Source organism: Rhamphochromis longiceps, linkage group LG3, assembly GCF_057381845.1.
Source record: "Rhamphochromis longiceps isolate RC_006_pf linkage group LG3, R_longiceps_female_GT1.1, whole genome shotgun sequence".
Taxonomy (NCBI): Eukaryota; Metazoa; Chordata; class Actinopteri; order Cichliformes; family Cichlidae; genus Rhamphochromis; species Rhamphochromis longiceps.
Window position 1 is genome coordinate 20,819,992 of NC_140559.1, and position 23,287 is coordinate 20,843,278.

Below are 23,287 nucleotides of genomic sequence, written 5' to 3' on the forward strand. Positions count from 1 at the left end.
CCAGTCAGGGATCTGTTGTGACTTGACTTCTCCAGCTGGCGGCTCCGCCTTCCCTTCTGGGGCGTCATCTGCATATCGCGGGCTTCTGTCATAGCGATAGCCAGCTGCTGGGCGCGAGTGGCTTGGTAGGCTGTGTTGCCCTGGCGTTTTGACCGCGTTCGCCGGCTTTCACGCCAGTTGCACCTCGCTGTGGTGAGTGCCTTCTCCAGCCTAGTGTAGCCTGTCCTGTCTGGCGTGTTGCCCGCAGTGCGCGGTTCACGCAGTCAGCAGGGCTCCTGTCGTTCCTCGATTAGGACGGCTTCTCGGCTCTGACCGCAGGTTAAGCCGCAGCTGCTGCTGCTGCTGCTGCTGCAGGCTGTGTTTCCCTGGTGTATTACCCGCGCTCCGCCGGTTTATGCGCCAGCTGGACCTCGCTGTGTCTGATGCTCAGCCAGCGAGTGAGTGTTCTACAGCCTGCAGCGCCAGGCTCTCTGCAGGCAGTTCACCCGTTACACGTTAGCCTGGCCTTGCTTTGTCTGATAAGCCAGCCAGCGAGTGTGTTGTGTTCCAGCCTGCGGTGCTGGCTGTGCTCGAGTGTCTCGTCCTCGAGTTTACTCTTGTGGCTCCCCTGTCTATGGACAGCACTCGGCAGCCAATTGGCCCTGTGGCGACCTGCAGGTCGGGTCCCTGGCTTGGCCCTCCTCTCCAGCGGCTGCACTGCAGCTGCCGGCTGTGTTCTCTGGCGTGTTGACCGCATTCGCTGGCTTGCCCGCCAGTCAGTCCTCACTGTGTCTGATACGTCAGTCACATGTTAAACTGTGACTGTCACCAGGTAACATGGGTGTGTTTCTTGAATCAGCAGAAGTGTTAAACAGCTGACAGGTGACCAGGATGTATGCAGGTAAACTGAGGCTCTGTCGAGCTGATTGGTTGTGTCGTGAGGAAAATGTTGGCTCATTATTTATATGACTGAAACATAGAGTAGACCAGGCAGAATTTCAATTAAAATAATTTAATTGTTGTCTGAAGATAATATTGAGAGATATATGTATTTGTTGGAGCTGGAGAGGATGGAGACCTTTTTTGCTGAGTCTTTAATCTTGTTAAACCACATGATGAACCACTGACAGAAAGAGACAACCATTCTGTTATCGTCCTGAGTTTTCGGACTCAGTGGTTTTATTTTGATTATTATTATCTTTTCATTTTGGTGTTATTCTGGTTAAGATTTTCTAGTTCTTAGGTTTTTGGTTATGTGCTCCCTCAGTTTTGTGTCTAGTCTTTCCTGCCAATGTGTTTCTATCTGTACTGTTTTGTTTATTTATTTATAAAGCAAGTTTAATTACAACAAAAGTGTTGGCCAAAGTGCTGTACAAAGATATAAATTACACAATAAAATTATTTTTTGCAAATTTAGTGTGTTGGGCACCTGAGTTCAGCCTGGGTTCAGTTTACTTTGAAGGTCTTTGTCTCATGTCAGTGTATTCTGTTTTGCTTACCTTGCCTTGTCCTGCCAAATTAGTCCCAGCTGTGTTTCCACCTGTTCCCTCATGTTCCTGCCAGTGTGTATGTCCTCCAGTGCTCGTTGTTGCCTCGTAACAACGTGGTGGTGGTGTGTGTGTTTCCTTCCATGCTTTTCGTCCCTAGTCTCTTTTCTCAAGGTTTCTCATGTGGAGCAGGGAAATTATTTTACTGCTATTGTTAAATAATTATCATTACCATTGCATTAATAATATAATCTGTAGTTTATATTGCATTCAGAGGTTTAAACAGTGTGTGTGTCTTTCAGAAAGACTAAGTTGCAGGCTGACAGGAAGTTGCAGAGAGTTTGCAGAAGTGAAAGTTATTTTGAGCAGCAGGCTAAGACGAGGCTATTTGAATTGCTAGGTTATTCAAATTGATCATTGCTTTAACAATGTAACAGATAGCTTTAAGATGGCCTTAAGATGTTTATGATGATGTTAATTTTGTATATCAGATGCAGTTATAACTATTGTGTACACAATGCATATCTGTGCTTATTTGAGTTGATGTTCAGGTTCTTTAAAGGTCTTAAGCTTCACTGACGTGACTGTTCAGATGATCCATGCTGAGGGAAAACTAGAACATAGAAGGATTGCAATACATGCTTACAAAACACTTATATCAGGTCATTTTTATATTAAACTTTTAGTAGAGGTTCTTGGTTAAAACATTTATTTAGTAGATGACATACACATAGTCTCAGTGAGCCTCTGTCCTGGTGAAAGGTCAGAAGTGCAACAGGTGAATTGAGAAAGAGCATTTGAGGACGAGACACAGACAGTTAGTAGGTGAAGAGGTGACACAGAGAGCATGTGAGGTCAACACACACACACACACATTAGTTAGATTTATTTATAGGAAAGAGGTTAGTCATGTCTGGCTTTAACTGCAAAATTGTCTCGGTAAAAGAGGAACCGTTCCTTGTTGTCTCGGTAAGAAAGAGGAACAAGACAAGAACTGAAAGGTAGAAGGGAAGTGCCGGCCATGAAAATAGAAGATGATGTTCTTTTGAACTGTGTTAAAAGTCATTGTGGTTTTGATTTGACGTATGTATATATCCTGTCTGTGACGCATGAAGGGGCGTCATTAAATCAAACCCTGATGCTATAAAAATCTGTGTATGCTTTGAGTAAGTCGAAGACCAGTTCCTGTCTGCGAACAGAGCTGTTCTTCCCACACGTGTGTATTTATTAAAATCATTGTTTGACCAAGATCTTCTGGACCATGGTTGTTTGTACTCTCCTTCCTCAATTTTTGAACCTTAACATTTGGGGGCTTCGTCCGGTAATTGAGGAGGGAGGATTGGAGGTGTAGACTAGAGATGGCACGATACCACTTTTTTATGTCCGATACCGATACCGATATCATAAATTTGGATATCTGCCGATACCGATATGAATCCGATATAGTGTTTTTTAATCAACAAAACTGTTTTTTAAAATATCTTGCTGCATTTTGCAAGTCTGCAAGTTCATACTCAAGTTTAAAACAACAACTACACTAAAGCTATTCTGTTATACCTGTATACAAAAAAAATATTTCATAGTTCAGCAATACTGATCAATCTAATAAACTTAAACCTACACCATCCTCCCTATTCTGGTATTTTAAAGAGTACTTAGCATAAATATTAAGCAACCTAACTAATAGGGTTCCAACTCCCAGCAACAACAAAAATAAATAAATAAAAAATAGGGAACCACCCCTCACGCGCCACCTGATGATGCTTAATCGACGTAATCAACCTTAATTTGATGCAGTGTGAAAAAAAATGCACAGAAATCAATTATTTTTCAAGAAATATTAAATAGATTCAACATCTTTCTTCAACAAAATTGCAGACTGCACAGATGGTACCTTCCCAAAGTAAAAAGTACTATAGCTTACTAGGGTATATATATTAGACTTAATAGTCACTATATACAGTAATTGACTTCTATTCATTTTACATCAAATTAAAACTTTGGGTGTCAGATAATTATTTATTAAAAGCTCGACATTTTAAATGAGAATAAGAAAGAAAAATATGTCTTTGTGCCCCCTTTTCCCTGTTCATGCCCTTTCGGCCCCCCTGGCTAAACTTTGCTAGATCCGCCCCTGCACAGTTACCAGCCAAAGATCCTGGTGTAGAAAGTAATATTAAATAAATTCTAACAACAGCTTATCAAGCTTAAACATGCTGCTGTTGTTCAGCCGCTGGTTTCCTCTTTCTGGTGCAAAGTGGGCCAAAAACAAACAAGAGAGACGGACTCGCGACAGAAAAGCCGATCAGCTGATCATTAAGCAAGTAATTAAGTAAGTTTCACGATTGAAGTAGCAGCCGGAGAGCGAGAGGCAGTCGCTTGTTAAGCTTAACGTGGGAATGCTTTACAAACATTCAGAGATGGACTTACACACTTGCTTTACTTCTCTCGGGGATAACTTTGTCGGAGATGAAATGCCAGGTTGCTAGCGAAGCTCCAAATGCTATCCAGACCACCGACAGGTCCCGCATGCCACAGCCGCTCTATCACGTGATGCATACTGCTCCGACATGCTAACGTTCTGAGGTGAGTTACGGCGTGTTGCAAGTTTTGTGAGGTGCTTTCGTGATATTTAATGGATCGGATTACATTTTTTATTTTTCTCCGATATCCGATCCAGTAATTTAGGTCAGTATCGGACCGATACCGATACGTAATATCGGATCGGTCCATCTCTAGTGTAGACGGTGAAATTCGGTGGTCCGTTGTGGTCAGACAGGCAGGCGTGACCCGGCAACCAAACTGAGGGGACAGGTGCCTTTAAAAAGAGGTAGGCACAGGCCTGTTGATTTTATCCGAAGTGTGCTGAATTGGATGATAAAATTAAATGTCTATTCAGTAAAAGTTGCCGGTAAATGTCTGCTTTGATTTTGATGAGAATCTTATGACAGTACTGAGGATTTAAAGCAGTTGGACTGCTGGAAATGATTTAATACGGTTGGACCGTGGAAAGCAGTTGGACTGCTCAATGATTTTAGTATGTTAGGGAATTTGGTCATTTTGTGGGTTAAAGTCCCGGTTGGTCATTAGGTCAGACCTTTGTTGGTCATTTTGTGGGTTAGAGTCCCCATTGTCCATCAGGGTCGATCTGCCTCAGTCATACACTTGTTTTGGGTGTTGATTGTTGTTTCAAAGTATTTTAAATTATCTTAGAACGGAACCGTGGGGGTTCTAGGAAGCACAGTTCTCGGAGGTAACGCTCCCTCCCGGCCAAGGACGCTTGGCGAATAGGGTTAGTACGGTTGGCAACCGGGGAGAACTTGGGAACCTCCAAAATAGCTAGTGGTTGGACCACTTTACCGTTTGGAACGGTAGTCTGTGCTTTTTTGGTCAGCAGAAGTTGGACTTCGGGTGTGTAACTTTAACTTAAAACTTCGGGGTAAGCCTTGGCTGTGAAACGCCAAAAAATAGAGCTTCAGGCAAAGTTTGGGTTGGTTGACGCTTTTAAATTGAGTTAGGGACTTTAGAGATGAGGCCAGAAACTGTTGGACAGATACTGGTTAATTGATTACAAAAAAGTTGGACTTTATCGGTTGGACCGTTAACTTAAATTTGTCAAAATTGGTTAGGCGCTAAAGCTGACAGATCTGACAGTAATTGTAAATATAAGACGTCTTTGTAATATAAAATAAAGAGATCTCTGTGTGAAAGGAGTCTGAGGCAATGCTGGAGCTATTTTTAGACGGTGTGTGTGAGTGTGAAAATGCAAATGAGTAAGTAGTGAACTGTTTAAACCACAGTTGGTTTTACAAATACTGCTGCAAACATTGTTGAATGTGTGTTTAAGATGCCATTTATGTTCATTAGAGGGTTATAAATAAAGTTTTGAGTTGCCGTAGTGGATGTATAGTAATTGACTGAGTTTGGATGTAGATATATAAACATATTGAGCGCATTGTATATACTTAAGATTAACATATTACTTTAAGTAGTAACTTCTCTCCAGCAATAGTTGCTGGTGTGTTTTATTTTTTTTAATTTCTTGTGTGTGCGGTGAGAATTAATGGAGGTTTCAATTTTTCGTTTGTTTGTTTTTGACTTGCTTTTTCTGATTATGACAAGCATGTCTAAAATACTCTTAGGAAAGCGTGTTTTGAGTATATTCCTCAACTCCTGTCACAGTTTAAGGGTGAATGCTGTGAGTAGTAGGCTTTGAGGGATTGGGTGTGATGTGTACAAAATAATAAATAATAATAACACTATGAAAGTTGGTAGTAGAGTGAGTGCAAAAGGAAGTGTGAGAGGAAAAGGCGGTGTGTGTGAGACGATTCCTGAAGCACGCTGAAGGTTGTGATGTGAATGCTGACAAATGCAAAGAATTTAGTATATTTGAAAGAGTGTGTGCGTGAAGAGGGGGTATTGTTTTTACATCAAGGTTTGGTAGAACTAAAGTAGAACGTTACAAACAAACAGATAAAAAAAGTAAAATGAAGAGAGAAAATAACTGACAATTACATTAATGAATAGAAAACACACATACACAAAGTGCCATATGTGAAATTATTCTAGGAAAGAATCAGAAGTGAGATAGTTTAATATAAGATGCAATGAAGGAAGCAGCTTACACTCCTTTAATTTCCAGAGCCAGTGTGTTCCCTCCCCTGCCCACTTGGCCCCCGTATCAGGCGAGTATGGAAGGCTGGATAGCCCATGACGGGTAAGATCCCACCTCAAAACCCTGGGACAACCTAAGGCAGGCACAGTCACGATTACTCGGCCTCAGTAAGAAGACGGGATTTCAAGGATAAAGCCGCTGGGCTGAGGCAGAGGTGGAAAGTGGCAAGTGGAGCCCTAACATCTGGCTGAGGACAAGGAATGCTGTTATTTAAGGTGGGAAATCAGAATTTGGGTTACCAAATTTGGGAAGGAGAAAATTGACTCTTTAAAGGCAAAATTATGAAGGAGTCAGACACACTCCAAAAGCAACATATGCAAATTCACATACACAAACAGAAAATGCATTAACCTTATATAGACAAGCGCATGATGATTAATGCATAGACACAGATTTAACCTGGCTAAGAACACAAACATATGCAATGAAGAACAGCTTGCTATTTTGTATGAATGATAGAATGGTGTGAATGTTTAATAAAATACATTTGAGTTTGAAATTGAGGAATAACTCAAAGAAGCTATATGACAAAGGGAGTTATGAAAACAAAAAGTGATTAAAGTAGTTTTAAAAGAGTGACTTAGGAGTGCTCCGGTACTGAGTGATCAACACTAGTGATCACTGTAGAAGGAAATAAAATAATTTAATAAGGTGGTAATGTTTAAACATATGTTTCGCTTGTTACGGCGACTTATTGAGAGGTGACTAAGTATGCAAATTAGCTGGAGTGAGTGGTGACGAAGAAGCTTCCTGTGTGTGTGTGTGACTGAGGAAGTGACTTTCAGAAGAGGAAGCATGGCAGAGAAGAGAAGTGCAGATTTGGGTAGGAAATTTATAGTTTAGTGATTATATGTTGTCGTAAGGGGGTTTTATGCTGAATTTAAGTATGTTAAAGTGTATAAAGGGGGTGATTGTTGTGTGTAAATTGTGTGGTTTTAATGAGACTTTCGGTGTGTTGAGGAGGTGAAATTATGTGGTGGCAATACTTGTGTGTTTAACGTTGTTGAGGTTGTTGTGGTGATGGGTTGATTCTGTCAGTTAGGTTCGGGTTGTTGTTGTTTTTGTTTTTAATAGAGGGAGTTTTAGGAAACATGGACATGTCTAGAATTGGGCCCATTATTTTGTAACAGTGCACTCAAAGAAAAACTGTCAGGAGATTTTGTTTTGTGTTTTCATGAGCTAATAATCAGCTCTATTTTTTCTCATTTTTGTTCTAAGCAGGCCTGCAACAGCGCTGAAAATTCTCGGGAGAGCAAATATAAGGTGGGCTTTCCAGATTACAACTGGCTGAGGAGAAAGCTACCTGTGGGGACTGATCAGGTCGTAAGTCCCTGTCCAAAATTGTAGGATTGTAGCGAGTCAATCCAGCCCAAAAGCATAAAGAAATATTTTCCTATGGAAAATAAAAAAAATGAATGAGCTCATTTTGCTGAGGGTGGAGAATCTGATCAGTTGCGCTAATAAGCTCCACTATTAGCAAATATATGGTGTGACTGCATGTGAGTGAATGTGTGTGGCTGAATGAAGGGGGATGAATAAATGTGGACAAACAATTGGCTTTTACCAGAGAAAATTTCTGTTTTGTTGACTGGGGTTAGATTATGGGATTATAGTATATTGTTGGGAGAATGCCAAATGTTAAAGGGGAAACATTTTTGATATAACTTATGTTACCATTAATTGAAGAGAAAACATGACTGATAATTGTTCTGTTTTAAGTTTATTTTTATGACATAGATTGGATCATGAGTGGGGAAAAACTGAGCATTTTAAGTTCTGTATAGTATTGTGACACATTTCATGTGTCAAAATAAAGGGGGAATTTAGGGTTTAATAATTTAATTGTTTAATAATCTAGGACTTTTTTGGTTCTTATTATGCATTTGGATATGGTAAAACTGAAACTGTTATTTTTATGTGAAGGTTAAAGGATTAAAGTGAACTGAATCCTGTTTAGAAGATAGAATGCCAGTTTTCCAAAGCTGTGTACAAATTTTAGAGGGAAAATTAGTGAGGGTTGAAGGAGGAGAACAGGTTTGATTTCTTTTTTGATGTCTAGAAGAAGTGGTTATAATAAAGGCCTACACATACAGATATTACATAGATTTATTTTTAGGATAAAGGGGAGAGCTTATACGTAGAAATGATTTTTATACATATTGCATTTTTTGATATGAGTTATTGAAGGATTGCACACGCTTACAGACACAGAGTCCAGAAACACACATGACAGTATTGATTCCAGGCAAAAGGCCTCAAATTCATTTAGCTTTTAACTGAACTTAAAGAAAGACCAAAGAGGAAGGAAAGCATATATTTTGGTTAAGTCTGATAAACTAGAATTAGAAGGTATTGTTACATTAAAAGGAGCAAAATGAAATAAAAAGGCTATACCAAACACAGGTTATAACATAGGAAATGTGAGGTTTTAAAATGAAGTTAGTGTTAACACACAGGAGTTGTTTCTAGGCAGCATTTAGCTATGATGAAATGTATACAGGAGTAATTGCTTATATGCTTAAACTTAATTGATTAAAGTGGTTGTTTTCTTTTGGAGCTTTTAGTAGAATAGGCGCTTATAATGATTTTCGTGTTAAAAAGGTGGCTTTAGGTCAGAGTGGAGGCACTTGCAGCAGCGACAATTTGTGTACAGGATGTTGATGATCAGATAAGGGAAAATAGAGCGAGCAACCGGACGTGAAAGCAGCGCTTAAAGAGTTTTAAAGTGATGAGTAACGTTGAAGAATATATATAAATACAAGTCAATAAGTTAAGAAGATAATTAGGATCATGCTTTTGATTACAGAGTCCCAAATAGGATAAGTTAGGGAGGTGCAGGAAAAGGTGTTTTGTTTCCTTTGCAGAAGATCTCGGCGAGGATTCCTGGAGGTCCGAGGCTTTATGAACCACAAGAGAGGGACCGAGAAAACCTAAGCTTACACATGGAGTGTTCTCGAAGGGGAGCTGGTGTTTATTACCGGACCAATTAGATGACATGAGGTTGTCTGATTTGCTGAGCGAGGACACAATGTATTGCGACCTCTGGTGTGCCAGAGGTCGAGAGAGGGAATGTGGAGCAGGGAAATTATTTTACTGCTATTGTTAAATAATTATCATCATTAATAATATAATCTGTAGTTTATATTGCATTCAGAGGTTTAAACAGTGTGTGTGTCTTTCAGAAAGACTAAGTTGCAGGCTGACAGGAAGTTGCAGAGAGTTTGCAGAAGTGAAAGTTATTTTGAGCAGCAGGCTAAGACGAGGCTATTTGAATTGCTAGGTTATTCAAATTGATCATTGCTTTAACAATGTAACAGATAGCTTTAAGATGGCCTTAAGATGTTTATGATGATGTTAATTTTGTATATCAGATGCAGTTATAACTATTGTGTACACAATGCATATCTGTGCTTATTTGAGTTGATGTTCAGGTTCTTTAAAGGTCTTAAGCTTCACTGACGTGACTGTTCAGATGATCCATGCTGAGGGAAAACTAGAACATAGAAGGATTGCAATACATGCTTACAAAACACTTATATCAGGTCATTTTTATATTAAACTTTTAGTAGAGGTTCTTGGTTAAAACATTTATTTAGTAGATGACATACACATAGTCTCAGTGAGCCTCTGTCCTGGTGAAAGGTCAGAAGTGCAACAGGTGAATTGAGAAAGAGCATTTGAGGACGAGACACAGACAGTTAGTAGGTGAAGAGGTGACACAGAGAGCATGTGAGGTCAACACACACACACACACATTAGTTAGATTTATTTATAGGAAAGAGGTTAGTCATGTCTGGCTGTAACTGCAAAATTGTCTCGGTAAAAGAGGAACCGTTCCTTGTTGTCTCGGTAAGAAAGAGGAACAAGACAAGAACTGAAAGGTAGAAGGGAAGTGCCGGCCATGAAAATAGAAGATGATGTTCTTTTGAACTGTGTTAAAAGTCATTGTGGTTTTGATTTGACGTATGTATATATCCTGTCTGTGACGCATGAAGGGGCGTCATTAAATCAAACCCTGATGCTATAAAAATCTGTGTATGCTTTGAGTAAGTCGAAGACCAGTTCCTGTCTGCGAACAGAGCTGTTCTTCCCACACGTGTGTATTTATTAAAATCATTGTTTGACCAAGATCTTCTGGACCATGGTTGTTTGTACTCTCCTTCCTCAATTTTTGAACCTTAACACTCAGTATTTAGCATTGGTATTGGTTTGTTATTGCAAGTTTATTGTTTATGGAGTTTTTCTGCAACTGCAGTAAAGCAGCCTCTTTGAGTTTATTCCTCCGTCTGACTATCCTGCATTTGGTTCCTACATCCACGCCACAGCCGAATCATGACACGTTGGTGAAAATAAGAATCTGCGGATGCAACATATGGAACTGTCAGCTGACTGTTAGCAGAGCTAACGAAATTAGCGAAAAGAATGGAGCACTTTAGCGAACACGTTCTATGCTGACAACCTGAGCACACATGTGAAGATTACGCCACGACATTCAATATCAAAACAATATTTAAAGTGTAGTTGGTGACAGAAAAATTTTAAAACTTTTACTTACAGTTTAGATCACCACCACCATTGCTGCTTGTGAATTGAAATGATGTATTATTGTAGGGTCTACCTTACAGTATAAAACACCTTGAGGCAACTAATGTTGTGATTTTGCACTATATAAATAAAATTGAATTGAAATGCATTCTGGGATACCTGGCTGCCTCAAGTCCACACTACCACCAGTTCATAGCAATTAATTATCTTGGAACCTTTGTCAAATAAGGGTTAAACATCAGCCGTTCTGCTGTAACAACAATGCTTTGTGGAAACTAAAGTCAACTATTGAAGAACACTGTTCACATCTGGGTTCTTTCTCATCCATGGTAAAAGCTGCTGCTCAGACTCTTTGGTTATTTTTTGGACCAATATTTGACTTTTTATGCTCACATCAAGTCTGTAACCCACTCTAGCTTTTACCATTTAAGAAATATGGCTAAAGTCAGGACTGTTGTCTCCAACATGTCTGCTTGAGGACGAGACACTGGAGCACAGCCAGCACCGCAGGCTGGAACACAACACACTCGCTGGCTGCAGACATGTCTTGGACATGCTTGTTCATGATCATTTCATGTCTCTTTTTTACCCGTCTTATCTCATTGAATTTTATGATGAGTTTTAGATCAACAATGGCGTAGTTTGTGATCAAGGTGATGCTGTAACAATATCAACCCAAAGATCTTGCAACTCATACCATCAGTAAAAAGAATTCTTTATTGACTTGTTTATTAATATTTAAAAATTAATTGAAGAGGTGGAAATAATACAAATAACTACTACCAGGCAATTATATTTATTTACTCAGAAAAGTGGACAAATTATAAAACTTTTTCACCATGCCAGTGACTGCTGGTTGGTTTCTAGGTGACTGAGTAAACAAAGAGGCAAAACTCTTCAGTCTCAAACACAAATAAAAGAAGATTTAAAGACACTGGTTGATGCTCCGGTTGTATTTAGGCTGAGGTTGTGGTTTAGTCTTTATTCTTTGTTTTCTTCAGTTAATAGAGGTATGTGTCATTTAGCCACAACCAAACCAGAAGTCCAGTTTTGCATCTGAGACCTTTGTGAAACCCACAGAAGTCTTGTTAGCATGTGGATGTCCTCTGGTCTGAGGTGCTGGGGGGACCAGTTAGAGACCAGCAGCTGGACATCAGTGGTTGGACTGGTGGACTACTTCAGTGAAGAGTAGTGGTTTAAAGTCTGAACACAAACACAAACAGTTAGAACAACAGGAAACATGATTACAAGCTTTTGTAGTTCAGTAAAGAACTCCAATCTCCACCTCTCTGCATCACACACAGTCCCAGTTCAGACTTGTTACGACTGGCATACAGTTTATCAAGTTGTTGTGCCAAAGGTTTTCCGCCTGCAAGTCCTAGCGTTAGCACATGATCACCCACTTTCTGGACACCTTGGCATAAATAAAACGTCTGTCCTCCCTCTGTCTCATATATCTCTGTTCCCGGGAGCTTATCTGTCATATTAGGGATTAGTTTAGAGTTGCAGCCTGAGCTTTAGGTTCACAGTTACATTTATATACACTGAACCCATTAATAGAAACTTTGTTCAATACAAACATCCACAAGAGGAACATGAGGCATATGACAAAAAAAAAAAACAAGAAACACCAGAACAGGTCCTCTGTAAACAAAGATCATCACCGTTTTCTTTTTCTTCTTTACATTTCAATAGAAACTGGCTTTTGTCAGGTTCTGTTTGTACTGTCCAAAGTGTTTCTTACTTATCAAAAAGCAGACAAAAACGTTTTCTAGAACATTATCACAAAAACATTATATTTAGTGTGACACAAAATACACTAAGTGTAGGAGCTAGTTTTATTCTGAGAGGAATAAAGAGGAACACACATCTGTAACTGCCCTCACAACCTGCTGCTCATATCTCATTAAAGGAGCAGGTCAGTTATTCAGGAAATACTTTTCCATTAGTACCTTACTCAGGTTAGCTCGCCACAGCTGTCAGGGTTTTCCATTAGGTCATAGTAACTGGTATCCGGTACTTTTTTAGTATCTACTGCACTGTGATACTATCCAAGGCCATCTGAAAATGTCATGTCAACAAACTGCATGCCACCGATTGGACTGTCAGTGCCGTCCCTCGATGAGTCTTGAGAGCGTCACACCATTTGTGAAACCCAGAAATTGAAATAGCAAAGAAAAAACAACGCTGTGGTCCCCACATCTGATGAAGAGCCACAGACCGAGCAGCAGGTCTATTATGGCCTTGTCATCCACCTTTGTTGCGATGACCACTCACATTAGACTATAATGTGAGTCTAGTACCATTATAGTCTATGGTACTAGACTATAATGAAAAAATTAATTGATCCAAATCAAATCATGTTGAGTCGATCTGAGTCGGTACTAACGCAAAATATTTTTTTTGTGTGACAGTGATGAGAAGTCTGTTTCACAAGTCCTGATGCGGTTAGCTTAGCTTAGCATGGTGAATGGAAACAAGGTGAGCAGATAGCTTTTCTCCGTCCAAAGTGAAAGATAAAAAGCAGCTGTACCTGGACCACGTTCTGATGGTTTTTAGTCAATAACTGACATATTCAGTTCTCTGTGACAGATCAAAAGCAGCTGCTTCACTCTCTGCAGAATAAAACACATTAAAATTATTGCAGGTACAACTGCAACAGCGTTGTGATATTATTGCAATACAGTCACATAAATAAGTTTTATTATTTAATATTAATTACTTTTATGAACCTTTTTACAGTTTTTCTTCTTTTTTTTGCCAACGAGCACACAGAAAAGCAAGGTGTCTCTAAGAACAAGAAAGGTGCACAACCACGAAGCTGCCATTATTTCCACACTGACGCGCTTCACCACAAAGCTCAAAGCAAACATGTTCTCACAGCATGAACACTATTATTAGCCAAAAGAGAAGTGTCTTGTGCTTCTGAGTATATGTAGCTGGTGTTATGAAGAGGTGATGTTGATTCTTCATTATCATGAAAACACACTGCAGGTTGCTGTGACTCACAAAATTTTGCTAAAGATAAAAAATATTAACAAATTAATTTTGTTCAGTTTGAAAGTAACGTTCACCAGGTGTTTTAGAAGAAAGAATAAAAAAATATGATTTTGGTTGTTAAATTCAGTTTTACGTTCATCAGGAGGAACAGAGAGAGCAGAGAAGCCGGGAAATGTTTTTGATGCATTAAATATAGGAAATACAGGCATAAGTGACCAACCACACTCACAGAGCTGTCAGTGTTTATCATCAGGCTGAAGCTTCAACACATTAGGATGTCACAGAAACTACAAAATTATTAACTTTATTAAAGTCAGGCTAAGAATTTAAGTAAAGACGCTGAGAAGGAATTTAAAATTATCTCTAACTCCAAATGATGTCTACATGATCCTTCCTGTTTTTAAAATGAACAACCCTGAGTCTCACCTTCAGGTTTCCTGTGAACATATCGTCTCACCAGCAGAACCAGTAACACCAGTAGAACCACAAAACAGAATGATCCAACAAATGACGACACAGAGAGAACTGCAGGAGAGAGTGATGGAGGAGGTGTGGATGTTGGTGGAGGTGTGGATGTATGTGGAGGTGTGGTGGTGTGTTCCCCTAAAATAAAGCAAACACAGTCATTAAGTTGTCGTCACATTGTGAATGTTGAAAGCTGCAGAAACACAGACAGGTGAGTGTGTCACCTGTGACAGTGATCCAGCTGGATGGAGACTCTCCATGACCGCTGATGTCACACTTGTAGAGGCCTTCATCAGACCTGGAAACATGCTGGATGGTCATGTGACCTGTAGGCTGCTTCCTGATGAGGGAGCCATCTTTATAGAAAGCAGCTGGGAGGTTGGAGGGAGTGGTCTTTGTTTTACAGAGCAGAGTGACGTCATCTCCCTCCATCACAGGGAGGACAGGACTCTGCAGGATCACTGATCCACCTCAACACAGAGACAAACTACAGCATTTCATCCATTTACACACAGCTTCATCAACACTAACTCCACACACTCAGCTTACCAGTGACTGTCAGGTTAACCATGTTACTGATGGGACCCTCTCTGGACTCACACCAGTAAACTCCACTGTCCCATGGAAAAACAGTGATGTTACAGGTCAAACCAGCTGGTTTTCCCCACCCATCTCCACATTGAGTCCTCTGTCTTGCATTTGTGATTCTCCTCAGAGTCCATCCAGCAGAGCTGTCGTCCTCCTCACAGCTCAGAGACACAAAGTCTCCTTCAAAGATCTGAGAACTGCTGGGACTCACAGTCAGACGAGCTGTGAGGATTAAAATGAAAAACTGATGATCACTGTTTGCTTTTGTCAAAATCTGTTTTTTATCACCTCAATAAAGTGCTGATAAAAAGCCTTCAGTTCAACTTGCCTCTGCATCACATCTCGAGTGCTGACATATGACATTATCACTACTTGAAGCCAATCAGGTCAAATCAGTGAGCATTAATCAGGTGACAGAAGAAGGTTACTGACCTTGGTTTGTTGTGCAGCTCAGCAGTGAGATCAGAACTAAAGAGAAATGACACTCAGGTTTATTTGAGGTGAACATAAAGAGCAACTCAACACAAACAGCACTAACAACTGGACCGCTATGATGCCTCTAATACTACAATCATTTCAACAGCAGATGCTGAAAAGCAACTATTTGAAAATCTCACAATTTTTTCTTCTACCTCTAGTTTGGCATTTTTAACTAGCAGCTCTGAAAATTAACAAAATTATATGAACATTAATAATAAAAATATATATGTTCATGTGACTACACTGTGAATATACACAATATATTAGCTTAAAAAAATAACACAGTAAAGTCATGTGTCCACTGTGCAGCTGTGTTGATATAATGAGTGAATGATTTGATCTTTTCACTGCCTGCTGTGTTTCCTCGACTCCTGAGCAAAGATAAAGAGTCAGTTCAGACCTGCAGTTGGTCCTCGTGGTGTTTGAACTTGAATTCAGCCTGATTTGTTTTTCATGTCTTCTCCTCCATCATCAGTTATCAGGAGAGCAGACAGTCAAAGTACAAGAATTCAAACAAACACAGAGATTCTACTTACAGAGCAGACACAGCACAGATGTTTCCTTCATCATCCTTCTCACTCATTTGAGCTTTTTTTCATTTCTGTCACTGACACCAAGTAAAGCCCGCCCTCTTCCTCTGAGTCTGTGGTTTATTTATAAGTACAAAGACTGTGGGTGTCTCACTACATGTGATAACATTATAAAATACATGTATATATTTCTGTCACCGTCACACTAAGTAAAGTCCTCCGACTTCTTCTGAAGATGTCCTGTTCCTTTTTTAGTACAGACACGGTGGTACAACTGATGCCCCGGAAGTAGTGCTGAATATTAATTATTATATCATAATATCATTATTATATCATTAATGAATCTATTCTTAAATATGTCACATTGCAATGCCCATGTATTATAAAAAAAGAAATAAGTTTTATATGAGGATCAATAAAGCACATTGTACTCAGTGAAACTTCACAGTTTATTCACAAACTTTAAAGAGGATCTAACGTCTATCCTATCTATCTATCCTCTGCTCTCAGTGATCTGTAGTTTGGTTGATGAACAAATCCATGTCCATGTAGTGGACGTCCCCCTCAGTGAGAGAGGCAGATATGAGCTGAAACACAGGAATCAAACCAGGGACGCTGCTGTTATGGAGCTGAACTGGAACCATTCAGACACTGAGGCCCTCTGAACACATTTTAATTACAGCTGTGCAGAGACACACTGATGACTGACTGGAACACTATGATTCACATTTTACATTAACACCATCCTCACACATGTTTTATATATGGCCACTAGAGGGAGATGTTGGACTTTAAACACTTTAATGAATACAAGCAGCTCATCAGTGATGCTTCCTCAGTTTGTTCTGGAGAATAAACGAGCTGATCATGTGCAGTTCCTAATAAAATGTCAGTATTTTATTCAACTCGTTATTAAAAAATATGTTTACTTAAATATGTGTTCATAATTATGATGATCAGACTAATTTTTAACATGATGCACTGTCTTCCAAGTAACCTAACAGTGAGCAACACTGCCACCATGAGGTTCAAGTAAAACATTACATGATATAATTCGGTAAAAAGACATTTCACTTAAAATTTAGGGAACTTTAAATTGTTTAAAGTTTAAATTAATGAATAAAAACCGTTATGAATTGGCTTTAAATACTCTCTTTTAAATTCACTCTTTTATCAAAATCTCTGACAGATTAAAATTGTTCTGTGTGATGTGGATGACTAAATATTGACATTTCAGAAGAATCTGTCACTCAGTTTTAAAGATTAACAATGAAAATCTTCTAGTTTTAATAGTCAGCAGGTCCATTCACAAGAATGATGCAACTGAAACCAAACTCTCTGACGAGCCTCTGAACGGATCTTCATCAGAGGAGAAACAATTATCTACGACTTTAAAACTTTCACGTAATCACGTAAGTTTTACATGTGGCCACTAGAGGGAGGTGTTATAGTTTTATTACCACATGGATATAAGCAGATCATCAATGACGCTTCCACAGTTTATTACGAATGAACATATTTATTATGAACAGTCAAAATTACTTTCTGCTTTACTCTCCTGCTGATCACCACAACATTCATTCAATCCTCTTCTTTTATTTTATTTTTTATGATTATTTTTATTTTAGTTAATTTTAATTTTTATTCTAGTAATACAGGAAAGTAAAATATTATTTTTGTTCAATTGTGCTTAAAATGAAACAATCAGTAAATAAAATTGATTTTATGTCTTATCAGCTGCTCAGTAGGGCCAGAAGTAAGTCAGGCTAATTTCATGTCAAATTAAAATAATTAATTTGATCTGCATTTTTTAAATGTTTTGTTTCCTTTGTTTTACACAGACAACATTCATCTTCCATATTTATACATACACAGCTGCTCCTGCAAAAGGTTAGAACAAATTAAAATTCTTTAAACTTTTTGTTTTTCATTGCAACTCTTGTTTCTTTATAAGTGTAACATTTTATCCTGGTGAATAGATGACAGGATTGCACTTTTAGTATGATACATCAAGAGAAGAATTCTGGTCCTCACTTATTTCTAAATCCCGGCTATAGTCTTACTCGTACTCTATTCCCCTCTGAAGCTTGTTTTTGTGCCATTTACAGTCACCGACAAGTTCCTGTTTTTGGGTTTTAATTATAATTTTTGTACTGAAGAGTTTTGTATCAATTAAACATAACTAAACCAACAAAATTCCAGTTAGAGACCAGCAGCTGGATGTCAGTGGTTGGGCTGGTGGACTACTTCAGTGAAGAGTAGACAACGTCTGGCTCTGGTTTAAAGTCTGAACACAAACACACACAGTTCAAACAACAGGAAACATGATTACAAACTTTGTAGTTCAACCAATTACTTTCATGGAGTGAAACATTCTGCAAAACAAACTTAGTATACTAACTTCATCTTATTCAAATCTTGCATGAAAATACTTGGTAGTTTGTACTGGGATAAAGAGCCCATACTGGTGCACAGTGGTTGGTCAGTGTTGGGTTACATCAACTGTAGCAGACCTATTTTGTCATGATGAAGTTAAAAAGTCAAACACTTCTCTATCGATTGTATAGGACATTTCTCGCCTGGTTTGTGGTTTTTAGGTGTATAGATTGAAGTTCTCTGGTGACATGTAATCGTTTTTCTTTGGCACCAAAGACTATTACCTCAGTTTTGTTTTTGTTTAGCTGGAGAAAATTGTGGCGCAATCAGTCATTAATTTCCTCAATGCATTTACCAAGAGCCTGTACAGGGCATCGGTCTCCTGGTGACATTGTGATATATATTTGTGTGTCATCTGCATAGCTATGATACTTTATTTTGTTGTTCTTTATAATCTGTGCCAGTGGGAGCATGTAAATGTTAAACAAAAGGGGTCCCAAGATGGAACCTTGGGGAACTCCACATGCGATACTTGTCTGCTCAGATGTGAAGTTACCTATTGATACAAAGTATTTCCTGTTTTCTAAGTATGTTTTGAACCAGTTTAGTACAGTTCCTGAAAGACCTGCCCAGTTCTCCAGTCGTTTGAGTAATATGTTGTGGTCAACAGTATCAAATGCTGAACTGAGATCCAGTAAAACTAAGACTGACATTTTTCCACTGTCTGTATTCAGACATATGTCATTAAACACTTTGGTCAGAGCGGTTTCAGTGCTGTTTGATGGTGTTTAAACAGTTTTTCGGTGGACACAGTACATATCCTGAATCTGCTGTTGATGTACCAATTGCTTGTCTAATCTTTTGGATTTTTTCTGTGAAGAATTTGGCAAAGTCATTGCAGGCCATGGTCGAATGAAAGAGAGTTAATCCCATACAGCTTATGACAAAATTTGATCCGAAGTGATTGATGGCCCTAATCACGACCTTTTGACCTCCCGCCCCTCCCCCCCGGAAGCGTGTAATGAGCGTGACGAATCGCATCCGGAGAAGGGGGGTGGGAAACCCCCCGCGTGACGAATCGCATCCTGAGAAGGGGGGGTGAACCCCGGAAGCGCGCCATCTGTTGCTAACCGTGTCGAATTGCATCCTGAGAAGGGGGGGGGGGGGTGAACCCCGGAAGCGCGTCATCTGTTGTTGGGAAAAAAAAGTTTTTAGAGGGAGGGGGGAAACCTCCGGAAGCGCGTCATCTGTTGTTGGGAAAAAAAGTTTTTAGAGGGAGGGGGAAACCTCCGGAAGCGCGCCATCTGTTGGAGGGGAATAAAAAAGCAGAGAGGTGGAGTCCGTCACAATTTCTAAGGCCCAGACGCAAGATGGATTTCCTTCTGCAGCCCCGCAGCGTTCCTGTGTCCGATGAGATCTGCTCTCCCAAAGAAGAAGGCTTTGAATATGACATATTCAAATACAGCATATTTACTATGGAAGGCCTCGATCCGGACCTTATGACCCTACCGGAAATACTCCGGAAGTGTCTAGTCATTTTCAGACCTGTTGCGTCATGTTCCCTAAGCACAGCGGTGATGCAGCAGATGATTCTGTGATGTATAGAGAGACAGAGCGGATGTAATTTTACTTTCTTAAGCTGCACCGGCGTTTGTAATGGAAATAAAGAGTGACTTCCTGTAGAGATTTCAATAGTATTTTATTTTCCTATAATACAGACGCTGTAAAAAAACCTTTAAGATACACCATAGCTTGTGATGAAAAGAAGAACTTTCTATCCGCTTGTAACCTACAGGCTGCCTATGTGTAAAAACGAATAACTATCCCTTAGTGAATACTACTTTTCCTTTTGAGAGACTGAAAAACAAACCAGCGACAGGCGATCTTGTTTCACTCACACACACACACACACACACACACACACACACACACACACACACACACACACACACACACACACACACACACACACACACACCGCGGGCCAAGGAGGAGTTTTTTTTCTTCAATACTTTAACAATAAGTTTTCTCAATAGATAGAAAATGATGACGCTGAGGAGTCAACATCCGATATTATCATTGCTTGTAACCCGGTAAATAATTTTGTACATCTCCCCATAAAACAAGTCTTAGCGGGGAAAAAAGCTCATATTCGAATAAGTTTATTAAAGCACCCCCCTCTGTGGGAAAGAGTCAACCATGAGGCGAGTTTTGTCAACAGCAATTGTCCATTTGGTAAAACAAATATCCGTCTCAAAGTCGTATTTTACCGTTGCAGAATGTGGAAAACAGACGGCGTTCGCAAGAAGGCACACACACACGCACACACACACACACACACACACACACACACACACACACACACACACACACACACACACACACCCACCGCGGGTCAAGGAGGAGTGAGACGGCAGAATAGTTTTTTTCTTCATTACTTTTACAATGGGATTTCTCAATAGATAGAAAATGATGACGCTGAGGAGTCAACATCCGATATTATCATTGCTTGTAACCCGGTAAATAATTTCGTACATCTCCCCATAAAACAAGTCTTAGTGGAAAAAAGCTCATATTCGAATAAGTTTATTCCCCTCTGTGGGAAAGAGTTTTTTTCTCAGAGTCAATCATGAGGCGAGTTTTGTCAACAGCAAGAACAAAGCCAGACAACTGTTGCCCATAAGGTAAAACAAATATCCGCCTCTAAGTCGTATTTTACCGTTGCAGAATGTGGAAAACAGACAGCGTTCACAAGAAGGCATTCAAAAAAAAGGAAATTGGATACCCCAACTCTCCCAACTGCACACACACACACACACACACACACACACACACACACACACACACACACACACACACACACACACACACACACACACACAGATAAACTCTGAATATAGTAGTGGGACTTCAGCTGTTTATGTAACTATCTTAAGACTTTTGTGTCTACAATAATTAGTTTCCTTGGAACCAGATCCCTACCTGTTAATAATTCTCCACTGTACCCATGGTTCAGAAAATTACAGTCAGCCTGCCAGGGACACGTCACTCAGAGAGCTTTTAGAAACATGAGAGGCATCCATACATTTAGAGCACGGGCCTGTTATCAGAAAAAAGTACAAGCCGGAGTTGAATGGTGTTCAGTTTCACCTTCCTTCCTGTTGCTCTATGACGTAGTTTGAAACAGAAACCACAAGTGAGTCAGTCTCGGGTCGAGGTTAGGATTTCCAAAATCAGAGTTCACACACATGTAGCTCTTGATCATATATGTTCATATGTTAACAGTCTTTTTCTTCCCCTTCTTTATTTCTGCGGGAGTCAGGTGGCAGGAGCTCTGTGGAGGTATTTCATCTCCAAAGGCATTGAGTATCTGGACACTGTGTTTTTCATCCTGAGGAAAAAATTTAACCAGGTCACCTTCCTGCACGTCTACCATCATTGCTCCATGTTCACGCTCTGGTGGATTGGCATCAAGTGGGTGGCAGGAGGACAGTGTGAGTAGCTTACAACACAGCAGACATCAGCTATATGATATATATATGAATTTATCAGCATTGCTGTTGATAAAGCCTTCACCGGCTCTGTAGTTTTGTGGTTTATACTGGGTGAGGGCTGGGAAGAGACACAAATGCCTTGGTGGATGCTTCAGGAAGCTAAACCAAACATGTGGAGCTACTTGTCTATAAACCTTTTATTCACTACTGGTTAATGTATTCATTATTGTTGTTTGTTGAGCTTTTTTTTTTTTTTTTATAATATGCATCTGCATATTAACAGCCATGCTAGCAACTCTGTAAAGGTATACCACAGGCAGAGGAGCACTTTGAGCTAAGTGCTAATGCCAACAAGGCAACATGTTGAGAGTAATAGCATTTAATCGCTGAAGTTTACTATTGGGTACAATGTTTATCATGTTCACAGTATGTATTTAGCATGATAACACGCTATCACTTGCTAATTAGTAAACACAGGTGCAGCTATATGTATATTTGCAAGTAGATGATTGTGACTGAGAGTAAACTGAGTCTGAACACTGATGAGGAAGCTAGATGACAAATTTCACTGAAACCCACAAGCATAGTATCGTCATATGTAGCTTGGATAGTTTAATCTGGATTCATGGGCCCCTGGACCTACACTTGTTTGTATCTCCCACCCCCTCAACTATTGTCTTTTTATTGGATACAGACAGCAGGAGTTCAGAGCAACTCAGTTTAAGATTTTTTTTAACTATAGTAAGCAGAACAAAATTAAAAACTTATTGTTTCTTCTACTGCAGCATTCTTTGGTGCACATATGAATGCGATGATCCATGTCCTGATGTACCTGTATTACAGTCTTGCCTCCTGTGGACCTAAGATCCAAAAGTACCTGTGGTGGAAGAAGTATCTGACAATTATCCAGATGGTAGGTTGATTTCCAGGGTGGCTGATTTTGAAATTAAATATACTGATTGTAGGGATCATTTGACTGAAAATCATTCTTCTTGCTATGAAAGAATGGTGAAAACACAATATGGTGCAAAAGCATAACTCTTATTCTCTCTTTGGGGCTCAGATTCAGTTCCATGTCACCATCGGTCACACGGCCTTGTCTCTCTATCTCTAAAGACAGAGCACATATCTGAACCACTGGAACACAGAGGTAAGAGAAATCTGTGGAGATACATGCGAAGGATTAAACTATAAATTAGTTAATATTAGATTATTTCTGCCAAGAAAAATGTTGCCTGAGTTGATGTAGCAGTAATCTTGTTTGCGTTGGCCATGTTTCTTTTGGTTTGTGTTACCTTACCTGCTTTTCTTTCATACTCTCTTTAGGTAATAAAGCCACATCTTTACCATGAAGCTACCTTTGGCTCTGGTGTTTGCACTCACCCTCCCCATCATCAGGGCTCAGGTTCCTCACTGGGGTCCGTGTCCAGAGCCTGCTGTTCAACCCCCCGTCAGCCTTAAACAGGTACCAGTGACGATGCAGACTGTGCAGAATATGCTGAACACATTAGGCGTGAATGTCATGAGATACTTCTTCTCTCGCACAGTTTGAAAAGGAAAAAGCTGACACCACAAACATTATCAGAGATTTCTGTTAAACGAGAATTTATTAATATAAATATTGTTTTCATGTGAAAAAATAATTTAATTTATTAAAAGTACTTTTTA

The 23,287-nt window shown here is 39.5% G+C and overlaps 1 long non-coding RNA gene across 1 annotated transcript; it reads left to right on the forward strand.

Annotated features, from left to right (window-relative positions):
* The first annotated feature begins 21,488 nt into the window (after positions 1-21,488).
* Positions 21,489-22,750, forward strand: LOC146673363 (uncharacterized). The gene is made up of 3 exons (XR_014910599.1): positions 21,489-21,619; positions 22,463-22,532; positions 22,683-22,750. It is a non-coding gene; the product is annotated as an uncharacterized LOC146673363 (long non-coding RNA).
* Positions 22,751-23,287: the final 537 nt, after the last annotated feature.